Source organism: Felis catus, chromosome B4, assembly GCF_018350175.1.
Source record: "Felis catus isolate Fca126 chromosome B4, F.catus_Fca126_mat1.0, whole genome shotgun sequence".
NCBI classification, from domain to species: Eukaryota; Metazoa; Chordata; class Mammalia; order Carnivora; family Felidae; genus Felis; species Felis catus.
Genome location: NC_058374.1, coordinates 50,415,695 through 50,440,000, shown reverse-complemented (window position 1 = coordinate 50,440,000; position 24,306 = coordinate 50,415,695). Strand labels below are relative to the sequence as shown.

The 24,306-nt window shown below is 36.5% G+C and overlaps 1 protein-coding gene and 1 long non-coding RNA gene across 4 annotated transcripts in view; one reads left to right on the top strand and one right to left on the bottom strand.

Annotated features, from left to right (window-relative positions):
* The window catches only part of LMO3 (LIM domain only 3), a 391,565-nt gene that overhangs the window by 240,234 nt on the left and 127,025 nt on the right, over positions 1-24,306 (top strand). The gene's annotated exons all lie outside the window — the stretch shown is intronic.
* The window catches only part of LOC111561331, a 37,253-nt gene continuing 36,552 nt past the window's right edge, over positions 23,606-24,306 (bottom strand). Inside the window, exon 3 of the long non-coding RNA XR_002743804.2 lies at positions 23,606-23,794. This is a non-coding gene — a long non-coding RNA (uncharacterized LOC111561331). The remainder of the gene's footprint in view (positions 23,795-24,306) is intronic.

Below are 24,306 nucleotides of genomic sequence, written 5' to 3'. Positions count from 1 at the left end.
TCATTCATTGACTTGAGGTACATTTTAAACAGGTTCTGAGAAATTACACTGAAAAAAAGGTGAGGAAAGGGGGGAATAATTTCAATAAGTGATAGATGCGCTTAAACTTTATTTGTTTAAAGGAATAGATATTTGTGATACAAAACACACTCACAAAAACACACAGACAAACTTCAGCTTCCTGGAAAAATGAAGTGTCTTCAGTTTATGTTTAAGAACATAGGAGAAGCAACTCTTTTCCACTATTCTTTCAAATTATTTAACATTATTTAGTACCTATAGGTGAATCACTTCAGCATTCTTTATAAGTAAGCACTAGCTTGGTTACATTATATTCAATTACTACCTCTTTTTGTTTAATAAAATCATCAAATTTTAATTTTTTTAATGTCTTATTTATTTTTGAGAGAGAGAGACAGAGTATGAGCAGGAGAGGGGCAGAGAGAGAGGAAGGGAGGAGACACAGAATCCGAAGGAGGATCCAGGCTCTGAGCTGTCAGCACAGAACCCAACGTGGGGCTTGAACCCACAAACCGCGAGATCATGAGCTGAGCCGAAGTGGGATGCTTATCCAACTGAGCCACCCAGGCGCCCCAAATCATATCAAATTTTAAAATAAATGATTTATTTCTTAATAGTGTTCTTTTATCAGCAGTTATTTTGAATCGATCCACAGAACTAGTTTCAACAAAGAGAAATGAAAAACAAAGAAAATAGGTGGTCAAAAAGTAATTCTCAAAAACATAATCACCAGTTAAATCTTTCACTGGACAATATATGCCACAGATAATACTTGATATTAATTGGATCGATTTCTGGGTCAGATCCTGGGATAAAAATATGATAATACTATTAGTGATAATTAGAAATAAGTTAGAAAGGTGGACACTGATGGGAGTAGGATATCCGAATGCAGTCGGTTCATTCAACACATATTTAATGAGTGTGAAATATGTGCCAGAAGATTAATGATGATAAAGTGCATAAGTCTCTGGTACTGCAGGATAGAACTCAAGCATATAAAAGAGTTGAGTGGCAAAGAGCCAGATGGAGGAGTAAGGGGCCAAAGCCAAACCTTAAGGGACTTCAATGCCAGCTGAGGTATTTATACTAACAGTAATGAGGCACCATGAAATACTTTCAAAATGGCAAATTTTTAAAAGATCAATCTAGTCAAAGTGTGAAGAGAGGACTAAAGAGAAACAAGACTGGACACAAAGACCAGCTGGATGAATATCATTTAGGGTAATTTCAGGAGAAATTAGAGGGTTATTTGGATCCATCACTAAACCACAGAGTCTGGCATCCCACCTAATATAGGATCATAATGGCTTTCCACTCTATATTTTCAATCTGTTCAGCATAGCCTCCCCATGGTTACCTCTATTCACTTCATCCTAGAATTCTCTTCAGCTGTCTCCAAGACGATACATAAAATCCATGTCTTTCTAAGTATTTGTTTATTGCTGAAAACTGAATAGATATGCAAGTACCAAGTGTCTAGTGAAGTCCAGGGGTAGAGAGTCACAAAATAGCAAGAGCTCACAACAGGGATAAGAGTATCTTACCATAAAGTGACATGTTGTCAGGACAATATCATTTATATCACAATTTTTGAAACTGCTAACTTCTTGTGGTTTGCCTAGTTTTTTGAAAAAATTAACTCCTGTGAGGTAAGCCTGATGAGTCAGATTACCTGTCTCATATTGTGTTGGTTTAGCTACATGAAGATACCAAAATCTATCAAGTACCTTCATGTCAGACTGTTCTTTTTTTTATTTTAAATTACTCTAAGATCCCCCAAAGCCACAACTATTCCTAAGAGAACCCTCATCTGGTAACAAATTACAGTGATTAAGGCAAGTGATAATGATGACCTGAAGTAATGCAATGAAAATGGGGAAGAAAATGATTTAAGGGGTAACAAAATAGGATGGCTACTTAGAGATGTATTAGATGAAGAAATAAGGAAGAGGCAATGGCTCATTCATATGTCTGTTTATTCATTGTACAAATACTTACTAAGGACTGAAATAGGGGTGCTCAATTACTGAACCAGAAGCTGTGCTGATGCTTGGCATACAGTGGGTAGCTCAGTTGGTTAAGCATCCGATTTGGCTCAGGTCATGATCTTTGGCTCTGGCCATGATCTCAGAGTTCATGAGTTCAGTCCCACATGGGGCTCTGGGCTGAAGCTTAGAGGCTGTTTCACATTCTCTGTCTCCCTGTCTCTCTGCCCCGCCCCCTCTCACACTGTATCTCTCTGTCTCAAAATAAATGAATAAACTTAAAAAAAAATCTGGGAAAAGATATTTGCAAATGACATATCAGACAAAGGGCTAGTATCCAAAATCTATAAAGAACTCACCAAACTCCACACCCGAAAAACAAATAATCCAGTGAAGAAATGGGCAGAAAACATGAATAGACAATTCTCTAAAGAAGACATCCAGATGGCCAACAGGCACATGAAAAGATGCTCAACGTCGCTCCTCATCAGGGAAATACAAATCAAAACCACACTCAGATACCACCTCATGCCAGTCAGAGTGGCCAAAATGAACAAATCAGGAGACTATAGATGCTGCAGAGGATGTGGAGAAACGGGAACCCTCTTGCACTGTTGGTGGGAATGCAAATTGGTGCGGCCACTCTGGAAAACAGTGTGGAGGTTCCTCAAAAAATTAAAAATAGACCTACCCTATGACCCAGAAATAGCATTGCTAGGAATTTACCCAAGGGATACAGGAGTACTGATGCATAGGGGCACTTGTACCCCAATGTTCATAGCACCACTCTCAACAATAGCCAAATTATGGAAAGAGCCTAAATATCCATCAACTGATGCATGGATAAAGAAGATATGGTATATATATATATATATATATATATATATATATATATATATATACATATACATATATATATAATGGAATATTACTTGGCAATGAGAAAGAATGAAATCTGGCCATTTACAGCAACATGCATGGAACTGGAGAGTGTGATGCTAAGTGAAATAAGTCATACAGAGAAAGACAGATACCATATGTTTTCATTCTTATGTGGATCCTGAGAAACTTAACAGAAGACCATGGGGGAGGGGAAGGGAAAAAAAAAAGTTAGAGAGGGAGAGAGCCAAACCATAAGAGATTCTTAAAAACTGAGAATAAACTAAGGGTTGATGGGGGTGGGAGGGAGGGGAAAGTGGGTGATGGGCATTGAGGAGGGCACCTGTTGGGATGAGCACTGGGTGTTGTATGGAAACCAATTTGACAATAAATTTCGTATTAAATAAATAAATAATATGATTATTAAAAAAAAGAATATCTAATGTTGCTGAAGGGGAAAAAATGATGCACAGTTAACAAAGTTAATGTTTTGTGCAATTAGATAAATAGTGATATCATTTGCTAAGAGGTGGAACAAAAGAGGTGGAGCAGATTTGGGACATGTTGAGTTGGTTCCACAGTGCAACTCATGAACGCTTTATCCCCAAGCCTGTTATTGGTAATGTCCCTAACAGTTTGCATTAAGCTCTGTATTTATTTGGCGTAACTAAAAAGTGAGCTGCTAGATGTCATTTGTTTGCCTTTAGAAGTTCAGAAGAAACATACAGGAATAACCCTGTCAGATGGAAAAGCCCGAATAAGAAGGAATCAGAAAGTTTTAGTTGGTTGACAGGGAAGGAGAAGTTAGAAAAGTGAGCAAAAGAAACAAGAAAAAAATTAACATTTTTTGAGTATTTACTAGGTAAGAGACACTGCTAAGTGCTTTCTATTTTTAATTAAGTCATCGAGGGGAAAATACAATAAAATTTTTACAAAATAAATAATAACTAGAACTCAGTGAAATTGTTCAGTTGGTTAATGACACAAAGGTGGTAAGTGAGGAAACAGGCATTTGCATCAAGGTCTATCTGACTCCAAATCCTGGGCTCATATTGTTATATGTTGCTGCCCAGTGTTACTAATAGTGACAATGACAGAACTCAGCCATGTGGGTAGAGAATTTGGAAGATTCCTGGGGACAGTATATGGATACAGTTGGGACAGACTTACATGCTGCTGACTGCCTTCATCCCCAGCCTCCCCCTTTGGCACCTTCCCTGGGTATTATGCTCGCCACTCCCACCCTTACCACCTACTTTTCATCATTCTCTCCTCTAGTGTCACACACCTAACTGCTCTGTGCCCCATCTCTTCAGACCCTCTGAGTAGTCTTATGCTAGAATCAGGACTCATTAGCAAACTAGATGGATGATGGTAGCTAAATTATCTCAATATTGTGAGCTTTCATTATCTCAGGTAATTATTCCTACCTCGTGCCATTTGAAAATTTATCCATAAAATTATCCAATATTCTTATTGCCATACAGAAAATATGCAATACATGTTTCAGTGTGAAAATGTCAGAGAACATATGGCTAAATTTAATGATTTGGTCCATGTTAATATACGAGGAGAAGACTAATCAGGTCTCTCCATCTTAGGTAAAATTCATGTTTTTCATGTCACATATCTCTGACTCAATAGAAAGCAGCCATTTAAGGGGAAAGGCCATAATTGATCATTTATGTGTGTTCTCATAATAGCTAATAATTCACTGTGAAAACAGTGTATTTTGATTTATATTGAAAAACAACTTCTGGGGAGTTCTTCTGGTCCAAAGTTATTGTATATATTCTGACCAGATGTGAAAGGAGGACTAAATTTGGTAAACTCTGAGAAAATATAATTGGTGGAGACCAAGCGGCTCCTCTCAGGCTCATAAAGTAGCAATAAGAAGACATTTTAACAATGCCCTAGACTTTGGAGGAGTCTTGTGAAGGTAGTCACAGATGCTGAAACACAGTCTTAATTGCATCGAGTGTCTCTGGGCATTGATTTGGCAACATGGGCTTCTCTTTTGGCTTTGGAGGGGAGGGGTGTCATTTAGATGGCTTTCCTTTTAGAACCCGTAAAAAAAAACATTCTGATGGAGGTTATACAAAATGCCTCAAATCGTCTTCAGAATTACAATAACCTTTGTTAGAATGAGGCACTGTATTTGGTTTTGAGTTATCCAATAAGCTTGAAGAATCTTTTTTTTCTTCCTTTCTGACTTAATAAATGGCCTTCAAAAGGCAGTTTGGCAAATTCCCATGATGCTAGGCCATTTTAGAAAGATTAGGCAGGAGCACTCACAGCTGTGTATTTACCAAATCAAAAAATAATGCAAGTTGTCCTACATGTACAGTGACTAAATTTACTGAAAAACCATCCTTAGACAAATGCTAAATTGCTCTCTGGATGTTTGAAGACTGTAAATAGCCTACCTGGAGTTTATTTTTTTTTTTCAACGTTTATTTATTTTTGGGACAGAGAGAGAGACAGAGCATGAACGGGGGAGGGGCAGAGAGAGAGGGAGACACAGAATCGGAAACAGGCTCCAGGCTCTGAGCCATCATCAGCCCAGAGCCCGACACGGGGCTCGAACTCCCGGACCGCGAGATCGTGACCTGGCTGAAGTCAGACGCTTAACCGACTGCGCCACCCAGGCGCCCCTACCTGGAGTTTATATAAGTGACTTGGACTGGGACTGGACAAAAGCTTCCCATCATTTCAATAAAGTGCAATTAGAATCGCAAGGAAAAGAAAGTTAAATATCTGTTTAAGATGACCATATAATCAATATCTAGAAAATCAGTTATAACTGCTACTTAACACTTTGAAACGGATTTAATTTTTAAAATTTGGAATGGCACAATTTTTAAATGTCAAATCACTGGTAAAGAGAGGTTTTCAACTATAACTGCAGTAAATCATCTGTGTGCTATGCAAAATGAAGAGCAAATTGTGTAATTGTGTCCATGAGATGTTTGAGAGGATGGCAATGTGAGATTGAAGAAGACAGAAATCTGGGTAGTGTCTCCTACTGTACATAAGTGTTCCCCTTGCTAAACAGAGATTTATCACTACACAGAGAGAACCTCTTTCAGAAAAATAAAAAATAAGCCGCCATTTGAATTTATCTTGAAACTACATTTGCTACATAGAAAATGTTTAGTCTCATTTGTATATTTATTCATCACTCTTCACATGTGGTTTTGATTCTAATCTGACCATAAACTTTACAAACCGAACTTCTGTGCTGATTAAAAGTAACGACAGTGTGTTTATTAAAGTCAGCAAATCCGTGATTCAAAAAGACACCTTACTAAAGGGTCAGGATTTTATATTAAGAAAGAATGTCTGAAAGCATGGAAGAAATGCTACTCTTTGGGTAAAGATATTCTATTGCTGTGAAAATCAGACATTAATAATTCATTTTTCATAGAATCTGCACTTCTGGCTCTTGGAAAGGCATAATAGTTTGAAAGGCCTACCAGGGTGAGAAGGAGCATATTGTGTCTATCTGAGGCACACTTTAAAGTTAACTGACCCCTCTGTATTAGGGCGCAGAAAGCAACCCTTGAAACATGGAACAAAATTTCTTCCTATTTAAAATCATTCTGAATTAATGTTGTCTATAACCTCCAACTTTGGAAGAGCCCGTATGGAATGAATAAAATAAATCAGACAGAAGGGTTTAAAGAGTATACTTCAGGAACTGTGTAAAAGAAAAAGGAAAGACTTTAAGAGTGTTCCACCAGTTGGTTCCAATTATTAAACCTTCAAAGATATAAATTAATTATCATGATAGGCGTGAGGGCCCAGAGATGAATTAGACCAAGTCTCTGGCCTGGAAAAGCTCACCATCTGGTAGAGGGGACAATCACTAAGACTTCATTATGGCTAGTAGTCTAAGGATGGAGATAGGTTCAGGGTATTATTTGAACAAATAAGGCAGGAAGTTATTCCGACTTGCTAAGGCCAGGAAAAGATGGCATCTGAGCGGAGTCGAAGGGCAATGACTAGGAACTCATTAGGAAATGTTGGTGTGTTCTGGGAAAAGATTGGCATTGAAAACGATGGTCCATGACTATGTAAGCAAAACCACTGAAAGAGAAAGCAGTATGATGTACTGAGGAAACTAAAGGTGCCTGGACAGCATAAAATATCAAGTAGGAGATGAATGGAGATGAGAAAGAAGATGTTAAGAAAGAAACAGATGTTGGAAAATTTTATACTCCATGCTAAGGAGCTCAGATTCTATTCTTTAAGAATGGGAATCCCCTGCATTTGAGCAGGTGAGTGATAGGCTTCCAGCAAAGTAGTAGCAAAAAATAAGATACCATGTTTGGCAAGATATATTATTAATATATCAAAATACAGTTCATATTTCAGTAAGCCTCAGCTTCTCTTGTGGATAACATTTAAGTTACTGACCAATATTTATGGAATAAATGTTGCTTAACATTTATTCTGTGCATGTAAATCTGTGGGACAAAACAAATAAAACCATTAAGTAAACATTTAAGACAATATATAATTTGTACATAATTTTTAAAAATTCTATTAAGATAGTAAATGTGAATTCCAAAAAAAGGCATGTCCCAAAAAAGGAGTTTAGACTTTAGAGCAATTGGAAAAATCAAACCCGGCAATTAAATTGAACTTAAATTGTACAAACCTATAAATCTATTTTGTTTCTCCATTTCTGTTAGCATGATGTGATGCCCACCAAATATTGTCTTTGCCCCCCTATGTTTCTCAGCCCCCTTGCCATTAGGGAAGGCCATGTGACTAGTGCTGCCAAGGAGGACAAGACAGTAGTGATGCAGGCCACTTTCTGGCTCAAGCAGTGGAAAGTTTGGCGGGGGGCGTGGATTTCTAAGTTCTTTTTTGTCCTGCCGTGGAGTCTGACAGTGTGTCAGGAGGGTGAACCTCCATCACTCTGGGTTTGTGAGTGCCTGCATGGAGCAGAGCCCTTCACCCTGATACCACCAAAGAAACGTGTGTGTCCCATAAGTCAGAATAAATCTAGTCTGCCCAGATGGTTACTCCGTTCTTTCTTATGCTTTCCCCTACTGCTGTATGTCTTGCATAAAACCTCCAGAAGGATCTAATGCTGTCCTTTTTTTCCGCATAACAATCTTTTCTTTGTGGGTACCCCTACTTTCAGAAAATAGAAGACATAATAAAAACAACAACAACCAAAGGGCAAAGACAGAAATGCCACAACTGAACAAAACTTTAGGAAAATATTCGAGAAAACAGATCAGGATTCTAACTGTAGTTCTATCTGGGAAGGACTTGGGTGATTGTTTCATCTTACTTTAATTGGTTTTCCAATTTTTCTAAAATAAGCCTGCATTATTTTTATAATAAAAATAAGCCCTTTTAAAATTAAATTTAAAAAAATGATTTGGAGCATTGCCAGAAATTGGTTCCCATGAACGCCAAACATAAATGAAGTAGAAAAAAAAAAAGCAGATGAGAGTCACCTGACATTTTTAGACTCTAAACATATGTGTGCATTCTTATTTTCAAGGCTATCCCAATACATACAATTCTTTTCTCCTCTATTCTTTAAAAATATGATCCAATACAATGTTATAATATCAAGTTATAATTATTTTATAGTTTAAAGTAAAATATTTAACCTGTTTCTTAGAACTAAGGTTTACTTAGATACTGTGCTGCCTAAATTGTGTTTGAATGCACTGAGAAGTAAAACATTAGTCTTATTCATTTATTTGCTTCATTTTGCCTTTCTTCAGTAAATTTTCCATATATGGCACTCAAAAACATTCCCGTAAAACCTTATATTTAATTAGAAAGCTTTGATATTTAAATTATCTGCTGCTTTCTAGAAGCTAATATTCAAGGAAAAACATCTATTACATCTATTTTTACCTACAGATTTAGCATTTGAACATATTTGTTGAATTTTTAAGTGGTTTTGTTTTACTAAGTTTTGCAGATATGATGAAAATATTGTGGAAAAATTAAATTAGTATACAAGGTTATGATGGAAAGTTGATTGCTTACCTGTTAAGATATTCTAATTAAACCTTTTGCAATTTAATTCCCCGTAACTTAATTTTTCAGATTTCAGTTTGAATTAATAGCTTACTAAAACAGAAAACAATATGTGTAGAGAAAAATTTTTAGCATATTTAAGATCTCAAGGATCTGGAGTTGATTCAAGTAACAGTATCTTGGCTGAAAATGCGATAGATATTTATAGCCAACACAATGTGCATAATGTTTTAAATACAACTTTGATATACATTCTTTCTATTCTTTAATTTCATAAGTTACCTAGAACTTCAGGTGTTTAAGACCTTGATTCTCAAAACTGGCTGGGGCGGGAACCAGTCTGTAATTTAAAAATAAAGCAACACCTTGCCCAGAGCTCTGATTTTTTTCCACAATATTTCATAATTTTTCCCCAATAACATTAAAGCAGGACATGTGATGCTTGTGTTTACTAAAATAGAGCATGTGTTTCAAATGACATTGTGAAATCCTGCTTTATATTCTTAAATAAAATTCTACCTTATAATAAGTCAGTGAGATTGAGTAACATCCTAGACCACAGTATGTCTACTAGAAATATGAGAGTCTGAGAAGTATAAGTACATTTATAAGGTCATGCAAAATCTAGACCAGAGCCACCCTGAGTGAAATTATCTAAATGTTTCAGAAACAGAGATCATATACGAGGGCTGTCACCATTGCCTGGTTATTGTTGATTATCTCATTTATGTTTTATCATTGTTACCAAAAGAACCAAAATGTATGTTAAAAGTGTATGTTAAAAAGTGTTTGTTTCAAAGCCTCTCTATTTCTCTATTTTAAATGATTTCACAAAGGAAAATGCATGGCCCAGAGCATTTCTAGTGAAAGCCCTCAATTGTACCATCACTCAACATTTTAGCAGATACCTGTTGTGGACTAGACACACTAAGTAGGAGAGGGGCAAAGGAGGAAGGATGCTGCCACAGAAACAGTCTTAAGCCTCTACATTATCTTTTCCATCCATCTACTCCCACTCCTTTACAGATTATGAGCTCAGGAGTCCTCCTTTCTCCATTTATTATCTCTGTGGCTTTCGTTAAATCACTCGACCTCTCTGAACTTTGTAAAATTGTAGTAACAGTATCTATGTCCTATTCCTATGTGTGAATTAAAATGAGATTATACAACTAAATTGCTTAGAACAGGGCTTGGCACATATGAGCACTCAACGTTTGTTAGTATCATCATTAATTTTAATGTTATCAAGGCACACACTTCTTTGTTTCCATTAGCCACTTCATGCTATCTTTCATTCTACCATCTTTTATATATTTTTTTTTAATTTTTATTTATTTTGAGAAAGAGATAAAGAGCAAGCGAGGGGGTGGGGGCAAAGAGAGAGGGAGATAGAATCCCAAGCAGTGTCCACGCTGTCAGCGCAGAGTCATGCGAGGCTTGAGCTCACAAACCTTGAGATCATGACCTGAGCCGAAATCAAGAGTCGACCGACTGGGCCATCCAGGCACCCCTCAACCATATTTTATTTTGTCCTTAACCATGTGCTGTGTAAGTGTCTATATCCATTTTGGAGTCATGATGATCGGTAAGACATACAACAGTCCCTACATGGCCTGTACTCCTTTAACCACCCATTTTCTCATGAGGAGTCATCATTTCATCAATCGGATATTCTTTATCATTCTCTCTCCAAATATCCCAAGTTATGAATTAGTTTTACTGCACACTTTGATCCCTTGGAAGGAAACACCACAGACAAGCACTGTGGATGGTGCCTTTGAGAATTATGGTTTCCAGCTGCCTATTAGTCATCGGCATCTATTTCAAAGATTGACCACTTCACTTAAGGTATCTGCCATACTCCTGCCCCTTCACTCTCAGCAAATGGTCTTGCCTATTTCATGGAAGAAATAATAGAAAACATTAGATAATACCCTGACCATCCTTTCCAAACAAAGAACCGATTACCTGTGTCTACCCACATCTTTATCACTTTCCCACTATCTTGGAAAGAGAGAGCACCTCCCCATCAAAACCAATGCTGTTTTCTGAGCTTCAGAGGTCAGCCTTTCCCATCCTTTCCTAGACCTCGTGGAAAAATATTACTTTCATATCTCTAAAATGTATGATACCTTTAAACTCCATTTCCTATTTCCCCCTCAAGATTCATTCTCCCAAATACTGGTCTAACTTGCTTCTTCCATTTATACCCAATTACTTGAAGGAAGTTTCAAATTTGCCTTATCTTTCATACTCACTCAACCCTCTGCAGTCGGGTTTCATATCATACTGCTTTCCGTGAAACTTCTAATCACCATCTTCAATGGGGTGGGTGTCAATTACTTACATTTGCTACTGGTGATGACTTTTTATCCTTACCTCCTCCTGCTCGTGAAATGTTACTCATTGCTGATTTCTACCCTGCCACTTCCACAGCTCGATCTCACTTGTGTCTCCGCTCCTTAAACCTATGCTTTCTGGGTTCCTCATCTCCTTCTTGCACTCTACAAATTTTCCCCACACAGTTTGTACACTGTGTACTTTCCACATTCACTGCTTTATTATCCATATGCCTTGAATTGGGCACAATCAAGGCTACCTTCCAGCACTTACTCACATTATGATGCCACTTCTGGAGGTGAACTCTGGTCAATTTTCAGTAAACCAGGGCTGTTTGAAGCATATGCCTGGATAGGTCACCTTATTAGAAAAGAAATATATAGCCGATTTACCTTGCCTTAAACATACACTCTACTTGTAAGCTTCTGCTAAATGCTTGAAGAGAAACTACTAGTATAGAGGAGAGGACACAAAAGGCATTTCCTTTACATACATACACAGGGTAAGATTTGATCACACATAAGCATTCAGAGTTCAGTGATTTCAAGTCTCCAAATAAATGCCTAATTTTTCTTGGCAAATAAAATTGAATTATTAAATTATCATACTGGTGTAGGGCATTTGTAATGGAAGGGAAAAGAACCGTCTATTTATTTTTCCCCCTCAAGGCCATGTTATATTTGAATGTTTCCTGCTTAATAGCTGCACCTGCTGGTGAGGACAAAAGATACACTATAACTTGATTTTGTAAATAACTTACTGCAATAGGCCGAGACTTTGTGCCTTACCTAATGGGCACGTTGCCTCCTTCTCCTTTGATTGTGTTCCTTTTTTATATCATTTAAAAAGAAAAGGCTTGTCCTGTTGTGTGTACTAGCTTAAATCTGTTTTTGTTACTGCTGGAAATTATTTCTGTTGTCATCTCGACCATTGTCAGCCAACTGTCAGTAAGGTTTGTTTTCAGAATTTAGGGTGAGTTTGCTAAGTGAAACTGTCAACCTGCTCAAATACACAGTCAACTCTATTATTTGCAGTGTTAAAGAAATATAGTCATTCCTTTAGCAAAGTTTGTCTAGGAATAAAAGGAACACAGTTTCAGAAATGAATAAAAAACAGGAATAATTTGTGATCAACCTAATTTTAGATAAATTTTAAATACATCTTTGCAGGAATACAATTTAAAGCAATTCTTTGATGTTTAACATGAGAGGAATCCAGGATGGAAAAAATTTTTAAATACTTAGAAAATATGAATGACACATAACATTTTTTTTTCTTAAAACACTAGTATTGGGACCCAGAGCCTGAAGAGTATATTTTATATCTTTACGTTACCGTAAGTACTCAGTTTAAAGACCTGAAGAATCATGTGGCTCACCAGACGTATGGCGAAAGGGTCCTTACCATTCTTAAATGATAAAATACCATTTATTTTGCATTAGTTTCTTGAGTGAATCCTGCATTCTTTTGTTCCTTGTGTTCATAGTTAAAACCATTATAATAATTGTTTTATGTAATTTATTTTTCTGTTTCAAAAAATGACAAATGTTGGCTCTAAACAATGAAAAATGGATTGTGAAAGCTAAAATTACCTCTTTTTTTATTGCCTTTAAATTGATTCCTTAAGGAGGGGCTGAGGGAGTTGATAGAATCCATGTATGGAAAGTTGGCTAGAGTGCATGCCTGGATAAGACGTAGCTACTGTGGTCTGGCTGGCAAGCATACATCCCAGGTACCCAGCATCTAGTTAGTGAGATCGTACTCTACATGCCACACACAAGCATGCACACTCACAGATGTATCATATGCATGAATGTGCATATAGAGGGAAGATCAAATCTCAGGAACCATTGTTATAAGACTTCAGTCTTTGACTTTTGCTTACTTCCTAATAATTCATTTTCACCATTATGGCTAAATCTCAAAGATATCATCATGATTGTCATGGGGCCTAGGCACTTTTGTCTTCACAAGCCCCTTCCTTCATAAAACAAATCATTAAGTTATAAATTATGATTGCATGGGTATAAAGACAAACTTATTAATATGATATAATAAAACATTTTTTGAGCTAAAAGTTTTTTTATTTCCTTCTAATCAAAAGATAAATAAAACATGTTTGTGGGTATCAAAGTATCGTGAGCCCCAGGTATTGTGCCTACTGTGTCTAACGAATGAAGGAGCCCTGGATACCTATGAGTTCAGTGCTTATTTACTGCCAAATTTATCACTCTTACCTTGGCTGCTCACTTAAACCCCTGGATTGAGAAATTCCAATAGAAACTTTCTATTTACTCATATTATGTTACCTGAGATTCAAAACCAAATTTGTAATTAGCCACAAATTAGATCCACCTCCAACTTACATATTTCCATCATTGCTCTCATCTTTTCCCATTCTTTCAAAAATAGGAACTCAGGGAGTGCCTGGGTGGCTCAATGGGTTGAGCAGCTGACTCTTGATGTAGGCTCAGGTCATGATCTCACAGTTGTGGGATCGAACCCCGTGTGGGCTTCTCGCTGAGCATGGAGCCTGCTTAAGATTCTCTCTCCTCTTCCCCTACCCTGCTCATGTGTTCTCTCACTGTGTCTCTCTGTCGCTCTCTCTAAAACAATAAAAAAAAAATAATTTAAAAAATAATAGGAACTCAGGAGTACTCCTGACTCTGCTTTTCCTCATATTTTATATTGAGCATTCAATTTGAATGAGCTATCTTTTCTGCCCTCTGCGTGCAATCCCCACCACCACCCTTTACAAGAGGTTCAACACTTCCCGTATGAGCTTCAGCACAGGATTTCGAACGGGTTTTCTAACCTTCTACCTATTACAGTTATTCTGTACATTAAGGCTGGATTAATTCCCCTAAAATACATATCATGGAATCATTGTTCTTTGCAAGAATGTCTAGTGTAAATAATATAAAAACTAAAAATTTCTAATTTATGACCCTATTTATAACCTAATATCAGCAACTTATTTCTCTCAACCCCCCAGATGAAGTCTTCATAGGCTTGTGGTATGCTCCTTGACATCCTCCACACAAATCACACTCATCTCCAACTTGTCCCCTTCTGTTGAGCTGTTCTCTCCCCTCATTCACCACCAAAAACTTCTCCACAGTTTCAGATAGATCCAGATTTAGTTCTATGTCCACCAGAAGGTCCCTCCAAGTACTCCATTTAATAAGATTTCATCCTTCTCTAACTCCTAGCCATTTTCAAGGTATACTATTAATACTTACACTAGCCCTCTCTTGTATATATCTACTCACTTCCTAAATGTCATGTTCATCACATGTTTTGTGCATTTCTACAGTGTTTATAATGGTACTAGTTATAATGACAAAGGAGTTAATATTTATTAGTACCTTGATTAAAACATTTTAATTAAATTTTTTAAATAGTGATATCCAAAATGCTTGTAGGCTATAAAATTACCATAATAAGTAAAATAGAAATAATACTGCTAGCATTTTTTAAAAATCCATTTCTTATAAATGTAGAGGTTTTTTTATCATTTGCAGTGATTGTGTGCTGGTATCATATAACAAGGAACCCAGAATTTATCAATTATATTTGATAGAAACTCAACTCAAACTATTTTAAGTTTGCCTCACATTCAACCTTTCCACAAATATTTGATGAACAGCTCTTAAATGCCAACCTGTTGTATATTGTGCTGGGAACCTGGAGACAAACAAGAAGTCCTCTTCTTTCACACTTACAGAGTTTACACTCTAGTGGAAGGAGACACACAATGCCAAGTCGTACTAAGTTCTGTGAGGAAATAAAATGGACTAAGGTCACAAATAGTAAGTGGGAAGTATAGGAACTCATTTAGACTTAATGATCCTGTAAGTCCCTTCTAAACAACTCAAATGAGGTCTAAATGACAAAAATGAGGTGGGCAGAGGAAAAGTATAGGAATATCTGAGGAAAAGAAAGTATACCTTGAGGGAAGCAGAAGTGTGAAGTCCTTGAGGCAGGAATAAGCTTGACATGATAGAGAATCAGAAATATCAGACTATGCTGAGATCATGTGTCTACTCTTTGATATTGCTTTGAGAGTTGGGATATTCTTATTGACCACCAAGTACCATGTGCCCACTGTTGTGAGAGGGAACAGCTCTATCAGAACCACAGCAGTGAGGAGAGTCTTCAGAGGAGGAAAGAAGGCAAGAGAAGCAAAAGAACAAATGGCCCCACACATTTTGAAAAATCAATCTAATAAGAACCAGTGAACTCTGGGTTCAGGATTACACATATAAAATAGAAACTCAACTTCATAAATCTTTTATTTACATGCCTATGTTTCATTCAGATTTTGTAAAAATTTGAAAGTTATTCTTCATGGAAATTTGATAATTAGTCACTTTATTAGTAATCTTGTCTTTCCAGAAGAATAATACATTAAAAGTTTTATTACTTATCTTCTGATTCCAGTTCTGTTTAGTGCATTATGCTGGAGGAACTACAGTGGTCACCCCTTATCTGTGAGGAGGTATATTCTAAGACCCCCAGTGGATGTCTGAAACCATGGATAGTACCAAATCCTATATACACTATGACTTTTTCCTATACATACATACCTATGACAAAGTTTAATTTGTAAGTTCACCACCATAAGAGATTAACAAAATAACTGTTAGTAAAACAGAATAATTATAACAATATACTATGATAAAATGTATGCCAATGCGGTCCCTCACTCAACCTGTCTCATTGTACTCACCTTTCTTTTTCTTGTAATGATATGGGATGATAAAAGACTTGCGTGATGAGACGAAGTGAGGTGAAGGATGTAGACATTGTGGTGTAGTGTTAGGCTACTACTGACCTCATGATAATGTGTCAGAAGGAGGATCATCTACTTCTGGACCACAGTTGACCAGGGGTAACGAAACCACAGAAAGTGAAACTGTGGAAGGCAATACCATGAATAAGGGGATCTGCTGTATTTATATTCTAACCTTGGAGTTTTCCTGTGCATAGAAAAATGATGTGTAAATTCCTCTGTTACTTACGAAGCCTAGTGCAGTGGGTAAGAGGTCAGAATGTAGAGGTAGACATTGTGTCTTGTTCTGCTGCTTTATGTCGGTGACTCTTTGCCTTACTTGGTCCTCTCATCCTTAAATAAGGGAAATAATATTTACCTTATAATGTTTGTTGTGAAGATTAAGTAGAAAAATATACACAAAGAACTTAGAGCAATATGTGACACATAGTTAAGATTCAATAAATATTAATTACTATTATAATGGTTATTGATTTGAAAAATCACTAGAAAATGTAAAGCTTCATATAAAATGGAAATCTCCAACAAAATGCTATAAAATAATGGGATTGTTTTGAGGTGACTAATATTATAGTGTTTTAATGTATTTTCCTTTTTTTTTTTAAGTTTATTTATTTATTTTGAGAGAGTATGCACAAGTGGGGAAGGGGCAAAGAAAGAGAATCCCAAGCAGGCTACGCACGGTCAGCATGGAGCCCAATGTGGGGCTCAAACTCATGAACTGTGAGATTGTGACCTGAGCCGAAACCAATAGTCGGATGCTTAACAGACTGAGACATCCAGGTGCTCCCTAATATATTTTCACTTTTTATAAATCAATAAAAACAGATTAAACTGCAACTACAATATCCAAAATCATTACTGTGGTGAAAATAAAATATAGAATAATATTTAGCTGGTTTAAACCACATACAAACAATTGCAACTGAGGTTCAAAACTGAAGTATGAATGAGAAGTGTAATATTGCATGTGGTATTATACACGGTAATTTAGAAAATGGTTCTAACGCTTCTAAACCAAAATGAAGAAACACACACACACAAGGACAGAATGTGAATGGCGCTGTGTATTACTAGTATAAAAAGAAAGAAGTTAAAAATGTGTTACGATGCAATGAAATGTATTTTATTAGAAAACTGTACGTTGTCAATTCTACCATTACACCAGGTGTTTTGGTCTCTTTTATGAGTTTATTGGGATTTCTTTTTATCTAAAAACAGATAACGTTTTAAGACTATGTGTGACACACTAATAATGCCTTGACCATATTCTTTCAGTACACTCTGTTAAAATATTTAACCAGTATTGGCCCAATAAAAGAGAGAATCTTATAATAGACTAATCAAATTTCTTTCCTTAGAAAGCTTTAATACAAATGCTTACAACATTTGACTTATTCTTGTGAGAACATCATTTCTCAGTTTCTTCAGTTGATTCATTCATTCATTTGTTCCTCTACAGCCTTAAAACATACCAATTCATTTGGTACTCAATAGATCTTGAAAGAATAAATGAGGAAAAGAATGTATGAAAGTGAATAAAAATAATTTTAATGTAGTAAGATCACTGGCTAATTCCTATTCTGATTACTATGTAAAAAGAGAGAAGAGTGAAGAGGAAATGAATATTAAGGGCTTACTATGTCACTTGCTTTAGGTATATATTGTATCATGTTTCGTCTCCTGTCCGGCTTGTCAAGTTGGCATCACCACCCCCATTTTCAGATAAGAAAATCAAGGCCTGGACAAAACGTATTGCCAAAGCCCACAGCTAATTTACGGTCGTGCCACTGTTCACCTCTGAGTCTGTACAGAACAAAATCCATTTCTGTTACACCACATTGTGCTGTTTCCTTGTAATTAATGACATTAGGTGTTCGTGTCACTATTTCCCCATCAATCTTCACTTTCAACATCCCTTACAATATGTAAGAGACTAAATACATATGTAAAATTTTTTTTCTGTGAATTTCTGCCTTTTTATACTTAAAAACCAGACCACTAAAGAAATAAGTCTTTTGTACCAGTAAAAATTGTCTCCAATCCTTTTTTTATTTCAAATTTAATTTTTAATATTTCCTTCTTATGCCCTGTTATCTGTCCGTCAACTCCTCTTCTCCAACTCAATAAATAAATAAATAAATAAATAAATAAATAAATAAATAACACACAAACAAAAAAATCAGGTTTACAGTAATGCCTAGGATCCTTGACTTTTTACTAATATTGACAAGGCACAGAATTGAACTTTAAATTTGTGTTTCCAAATAAACATCTAGTTATAAGGACTACATTGAAAGGAAACTAATGAAATTCTAAGCTGCTCTGGGGTGGCTGTTTTATTCTGATCGGTGGTAGATTGCACTATTGACCAAATGTCAGACACGGAGCGATACAATGATTGAATAAAAGTGTATACATAATCGGAGCAGAGAACTTTGCCAGGACCAGCTTTGTCGCCTTTCTCATAATACTAAAGGAAATTCTTTTTTTTTTTTTCTCCTCTCTGAGTGCAAATAAATTTTTTTCTTTCTGGGCCCCCTCCTCCTTTTATTGGTGCCCCCAGATAAAATAATGCAAGATGCCTTAGCCAGAGACGCTGATGAAATATTTTCAGCCTAGATATTAATCTGTTATCAGTTCTGTAGGTGTGAAATGTGATGAAGATGACAGAGAATCATGCTCTGCAGGCCTCAAGTAATTTGCACCAAAGATATTTAGATCTATCTTTGGACACTGCAGATCAGTTATTATGGGAGGGGAAAAGCCCTTGGGGAGTCTACCTTGAAACATATTTCAAATGCCAGGGGAGTTGCATGAAAATTGGGTAATGAATGAAACTCTGATTGCAGAAAAATCACTTTGGAATGTGACTGCTGCAGCACAATGTTGCTGTGTGTAAACCTTAAATGCTTAATGCCATGGACTGAGTCGTGTGGATTCTGTGATGCATTCTGGTCCCACTTTCTATCTTCACTCTTCTTGCACCATTCAGTTGGGGATGAATAAATATTTGTCATACAACCTGATGGTTATATTTTTTCCTTTAATTGAAAAAATGACCGCAGTGTATTCATAATATATGAGAGCCTGTAGACAGCTTATGATAAGTTCGCCAAAGAAATTTTATCTTCTTTATCCCTATACCTCTGCATAAATCAAACGTAGTTTCTTAAACTCCAAAAGGTATTTCTGAGTGCTTCTAAATGAAACTAAACCAAGTTCTAGACAAGACTGGGCTTCTCATTCTAATCATCAAAATGGGATCAAGAGACATTAAAAATACTTCTTTCTAGAAAACTTATCTGAAATAGCCAGGAGTGGTTTACAATGGTAATCTGCCTGATGGTGATGGCGGTGTACTCATTCCTACTTTTAATTTAGAAATTTAGCTTGAGACAAACAACCCATGGTCGCTTATGTCACGTAGGCCCTTACCATGAGTAGAAGTACGGAATCAGAAATCCTAATGTAACTGTGCAGACATGTCACGTTAATTTATGTCTAGATAACTTAGACATATGTTATGTCTAGATAACTTACATAACATAAGTTATGTCTAGATAACTTAGTTATGTCTAGATACGCTAGATAAACTTAGCAAATTCTGATGTTAAGAGTGAAATTGAGGGGCGCCTGGGTGGCTCAGTCGGTTAAGTGTCCGACTTCGGCTCAGGTCATGATCTCGCAGTCTGTGAGCTCGAGCCCCGCGTCGGGCTCTGGGCTGACGACAGCTCAGAGCCTGGAGCCTGCTTCCGATTCTGTGTCTCCCTCTCTCTCTGCCCCTCCCCCGTTCATGCTCTGTCTCTCTCTGTCTCAAAATAAATAAACGTTAAAAACAATTAAAAGTAAATAAAATAAATTAAAAAAAAAGAATGAAATTGAAAATATGTTTAATAATGGAAATAGGGAAATATTTTTCTATAAGGTCTTTTTCTATAAGGTCTCAAAACTGTCTCTTTTCTTAAAGTCTTCCCTGAGTGAAACAGGTAATTGTACTCCATTTAAATATGTACATATTTTTCTCACAACCCCTAAGATAATTTCTTTAAGTATTTATTTGTGGGGTGCCTTGTGGCTCAGTTGGTTAAGCGTCTGACTCTTCATTTCGGCTCAGATCATGATCTCACGGTCCATGAGTTTGAGCCCCACACTGGGTTTCGAGCTGACAGTACAGAGCCTGCTTGGGATTTTCTCTCTCCCTCTCTCTCTGTCCCTCCTCCACTCACTCTGTCTCTCTCTCAAAATAAATAAACAAACTTAATTATAAAATTTTTAAATATTTGTTTGCATGACTGTTTATGTTTTTTAGAGTATAACCTGTATGGGGACAGAGAGTGTGTCCTCACCAGTGGCTGGCACATAATAAACGCCTAACAAGTGTTTGTAGAATGAGCACTCTAAGGAAGGGAAGAAAGAATGTATGAGTTAAAGCAAATGGGGTATTATGTAGGAAAATCACCAGTGAAAAGGAAAAGGACGCTTTTGGCAGAGACAGTGGGGATGGGATGGGACTTTTTCTCACATGTTAGAAATGGCAAAATTGGAAACAGAAGAAAACAGGGGAGAGAGTCTAAAATAATTTTCGTCTGCTGTGGAATCAAAGCATGGAATAAAAAGGGCCAAAAGTAGAAATAATGTATTCTGTTTACCTGCACCAGAAGGTTATCTACCAAGTGACATCAGAATTAAAGAAATTTACTCTAGGTTTTTGGGGTATTCTAGTAAATTAATTTCATAATGAAGCCACTTTGACCCTGGAAGTTCTGATCCAAGTCACTTCATTCCAGTTTTCAAAATGGTGCACAGTTGACTCCCAGCCACACCGATGGCACCAGTCTTCTCCAGGCTTATTTCAGAGCGGTTAAGTTTGGCATTACCTTACCCCAAATATGTTTCCCAGTTAGATCTAGTGAGTATCATGTATTTCAAAGCTATAGTGCACCTCAGTGGAAAAATCTCAGCTCCACAATAAATTTTCAGATTCCTCAGAAAAAGGAAGCTCATTGCTAAATGACCCATTTTAAAAACGGAAGTTTGACACCACTAGCCTATGTTCTATTTTCTTTTCTCTCTTTGTTGCTCTGCTCTTGACAATTTCAGATATGTAAAATTTAGTAAGGACCTCTGTCTTGTGATTGGGCCCTTCCATTATATACCACTGTCTAGAAGTGAGTGCACATGTACTTCGATACCAGAAAGAAAAATTCTGATCATGAAAACACAAGCAATGTGAAGATAAACATGAATGTTTATTCCCATGAATGTTTGTCCCCTGTAGAATCAGTCTTAAATAGGCCATCCAGGAATTCATTCTATATCTAGATTCTCTCATGCCTTTAACCATTTTAGCCCTTGCTCTTGTATCTCTTTCAAATCCTAGCAGGAGCCCTCAGAAACCAGATGATATCACTCCTGGATCTCCCATGGCAGGCAGAAATAGATCCTTCCTTACCTTGAGAGTAGTAGGTTTGGGTCTTCCACAGGGTTCAAAATGCAGCATCTGTGAAAAATAAAACCAGGTTTTGCTATCATAGCACAGTGTACAGTATTTGATAATATAAATTTGATATAATATTATACCAAAAGATGCTTTTCCCACGAGGGGTGAAGAAGAGAAGGAATAAAGGGAATTAGACTTGGGTCAAAGGGATTTCTAAATTTTGTTCTTAGGAGGAAAGCAATTTTCTAAACTCAGAATTCCAGAGTAGATGTGGGAGAAGCTAGAAGCTTTAAATTCCCAGAGGGTAGGATCTAATGTGGATTCCTTTATGTGCAAAAAAGTCACACAAATGGGACCTTAAGAAAGTGTTTTATATAAATGAAAATGAAAATGACTATAGGGGTGCCTGGGTGGCTCAGTCGGTTGAGCGTCCAACTTCAGCTCAGGTCATGATCTCACGGTTCGTGGGTTTGAGCCCCGCGTGGGGCTCTGTGCTGACAACTCAGAACCTGGAGCCTGCTTTGGAGTCTGTGTCTCCTTCTCTCTCTGCCCCTCCCCTGCTCATGCTTTGTCTCACTCTGTTTCTCAAAAATAAATAAATGTAAAAAAAAAAAATTTTTAATAAAAAAAAGAAAATGACTATAGAGGAGACCATTTTAATTAGTTCTTGCAAAAGAGAGTTGGAAGTGGAGGAGAAAAGCTGAAATATTTTTATATTTTATTTTATTTTATTTTATTTTATTTTATTTGTGAATGTACAAGCAGGGTAGGCGGGGCAGAGGGAGAGGGAATCTTAAGCAGGCTCCACTCTCAGCACAGAGCCCCGCTCCAAGGCTCAACCTCACAACTGTGAGATCATGACCTGAGCCAAAACGAGGAGTCGGACACTTAGCCAATGGAGCCACCCAGCCTTTCCAAAAAGCTAAAATGTGGAGAAAACTGAAAAAGTTAGTTGTCTGGAAACTCACCTAAGGAGAAAAAAAAATTAAATTTTCCCAAATAGATCTCTTTTTGGAAAAAAAAAAAAAAGTAAGCAAATTTAATTGTCCACACACTTAGGAAATTAGGGCTTAGAATGTATTCTTCTATTAGGAAATGCATTTGTTTGCTTAATTTGTTATTAATTTCTAGTAAGAAGCCCTCACCATTAGTAGCTCACAGACAATGTGACCATTCCTAATGGTCCTAAAAATGAACCATGGAGTAATTGGAAAAACATTCTTTTGGAATCAGAAGACTAAAAACAGGTACCAGATCCAACACTGAAATTGCTACATGTCCTTGGACAGTTTAATTCACCTCTGAAGTGTCAATTCCTCTGGTGCCTGGCTGGCTCAGTCAGTAGAGCATGCAATTGTTGAACTTGGGATGTTGAGTTCAAGTCCCCCATTGGATGTAAAGCTTGCTTTAAGAAAAATAAATAAAGGCACAAAAATAAATCAACCTAATTTTTTAGATTTCATGCTGTTCAAATAAGATAATGGATGTAAAATCACTAGGAAAATTATTATATCATTTATTATCATAAACCTGTCTTTTACATTAAAATTTGTTTATGCATTTGTTTTTTTTCCTAAAGTAGATTATTTTTTCATACCTTTCTTAGGTATTATCACTTTTTTTTTGAGAATTAAACTACTACACAATTATAGAATGAAATGCTTAGACAAAATAGATTTAATATTTTTAATATTTTGTTCTTGTGTATATTTGTTCTTGATAACTTACTTTATGATAAAATTCCTGATTTTTTTCTGTTTTCCTAAAACAAACAGTAAGTCTGAATGACCAGCCAAGACCTTGAAAATTATGACCCCAACTGGATGGAAGATCTCATGGGGCATGTGTTGATTTAGTTTATCTACCAGTATGAATAATAGATCCAATCATTAGGGCTTACCTATTTTAAAAGCAGTTTTTAAACTTTTAAATCCCTACTTAGATGATCTCTGAAAAATGCCTTCTACACTCTGAGGAAATAAAATGCAGGAATGTTCACATTCATGAGACAATAGCTTTGACTGAATGCCGTAAAATGAAATCTGCTCTTTCAGTTTTTCTTTCAAAGGAAAAATTGCATAAATAATACATTTGGGCCTTGCAATACCAAACAAGCACAATAGCTACTTTACAGCTTTCATCAAAATGAAGGCCATCTTTTTCATTTTATTATGGAACCATTAATACAATATCATCAACTCTGATTGGCTGTAAGGTTCCAGACTGGAGGCATCGTGCCAGATGTCAATGGAGGTGCTGACATCACTAGGATGTGGAATGGCACCAGCCCAGGGACTGGAGAGCTGATCAAATCTGGAAAAAAAGAAATAAAGAAATCTAAAACTTTTCAAATTTGGGGGCATGGTCTCCTTCTGGGGAAAATTCAGGTAAGATTTACCTTCATAATGCCCCCCAAATTTACCTGAGAATCTCTTAAACAATGAATGACTAATAGAGGTTTTCACATATAAACTACCTTCTTCATTCAGTTTTTGGTATGTCTTTTGATACAGTTCTATCCAAATTAACCTTTTTACCAGTCTATCAGAGGCATTAAGAAAAAGAAAGAAAGAAAGAAAGAAAGAAAGAAAGAAAGAAAGAAAGAAAGAGCCTAAACCAAAAAATGGGTGATATTTGATTAAGTCTATTTTTCTTATTTCAGTTCAAACAGGGAAGATTTGTTAGGGGAGGAATAAAAACAATTTCAAAATTAGACTTTCTAATTATTCTTGGATTTAAATTATCCTTGCTATTGTGGTCTCTGTCCCGTGACAACAGATAATTGAGAGCTGGCTGTAATTGACATATTAGGGTTTTCTTTTACT